Source organism: Acanthisitta chloris, unplaced genomic scaffold, assembly GCF_000695815.1.
Source record: "Acanthisitta chloris isolate BGI_N310 unplaced genomic scaffold, ASM69581v1 scaffold24350, whole genome shotgun sequence".
In the NCBI taxonomy this organism is placed as follows: Eukaryota; Metazoa; Chordata; class Aves; order Passeriformes; family Acanthisittidae; genus Acanthisitta; species Acanthisitta chloris.
In genome coordinates, this window is record NW_008651439.1 from 4,881 (window position 1) to 6,472 (window position 1,592).

Here is a 1,592-nt window from a genome sequence, read left to right on the forward strand (position 1 = left end):
TCTGGGGGCCGGCCGATCGCATCCAAGCTGAAATTTTCCATGCCCGCGGTCAGGTTGGGTTTCAGAAAGGCTTTCGAACGAGGGGGAGAGCGGCGGGGGGGCGAGGGGGGCACGCGTGGATAACTGGTGGGAAAGGTTATCCTAGGAAAAGGCACCTGGGATGGCTCCTGCTCAGGTCAACAGGATTTCAGCGGAGGAGCACTTGCTCAGCCCCCAAAACTGGGCGGTACGAGCATGCACAGATGTTTTTCCATGCAAGCGCCGTTGTGTCACCAGAGGGTGACACCGTCCCACAACACTGCTGTGCCCCAGCCGCTGCAGCTGTGCTGCTGGTGACACTGAGAGTGACCCAAAGGGGCTGGAAGCGCTGCCAGGGATTACTGGGCTTCATCTGTCTCAACTCCTTGGTTCGGTGAGCTGTACAGCCCCTGAGCTCTCGATTGGCACCCCAGCAACCCCAGCCCTAGGGTTGGGGACCCCTTTGGTGGCTTCAGCCACTCATAGAGCTGGACCTTATGTTCCTGCCCAGGGCTCTGTGTGTGCCAGAAGTGATGTGGTGAGGGAATGCACCAGAGAATCGAGGTCCCTGTGCAGGTGCAATGTGACCTGTGGGAGAGCTATGGATCTGTGCCAGCCCTATGTGCACCCAGAAGCTGGAGGAAGGCGAGTGATGGGTGGCAGGAAGGGACAAGTCTTATTTTCTGCTTCCTTTTCCTCTACTTTGGGCTGATCAGGAGGAGAGTGAGATTCCTTCTGCAGAAAGAGATAGATTCAGCATGGATAAGGGTGAATACATGCAGGTGGGAGCTCTCAGTGTTGCGCAGTTGTCTGTTACTGCTCAGAGGTGGCATTTGGGGTGATGACTTGTGAGTCCATGGAAACAATAGCTTTAGTGCTCAGATGCTATCAGAAAATCAAATGAGACATGAGGAGGGAATCAGAGGAGAAAATGAGAAACATTTTGCTGCTGCAAAGCATCCAAATACAGATCTCTTCATCCTGAGAAGGGTGTGGAGGGGATCAACAGGCTCTGCAAAGGCCCTGAGGACACCAGGGGTCTGGGCCACATTTCCTCTGTCTGAAAATGAGCATAGGAGGGAACAGAGTAGACATTAAACAACAAGTAACATGAAGAAGGACTTCACTCTCTGCAAATACAGGAGCAGAACTCTTGCAGGACAACTGCAACAGGCAGGTTTGGGTGGGACAGGTGACTGCTTGGCAAACTCCTTGCCCTGGAAGGCTGGAGAGGCAAAAGGTTTGTGTTGGGTCAAGTGGAGGTGAAGCACTTCAGGAAAAGAAACAGATTTCCACTTAGATATGGAGAGGTGATTCCCATTTGCAGCACTGCAGAGCCTGGTGGAAGCACCACAGGCTTTTGTTCAGGTTTTGTGCTCTTGCCCAGGCACTGGCTGGGCAGCACGACAGTAAGCTGGATGGGTCTGTTCTGGAGCTCACCTTCCACTGCCACCCCTCCAGTCACTTTCCCCACACCTCTGCTTCTCTATAACAAACTCCTGACCATCCAGAACTGCACCCAGCGGATGAGATTTGGGATAACTTTTCCATCATAGAATCCCAGAATGGTTTGG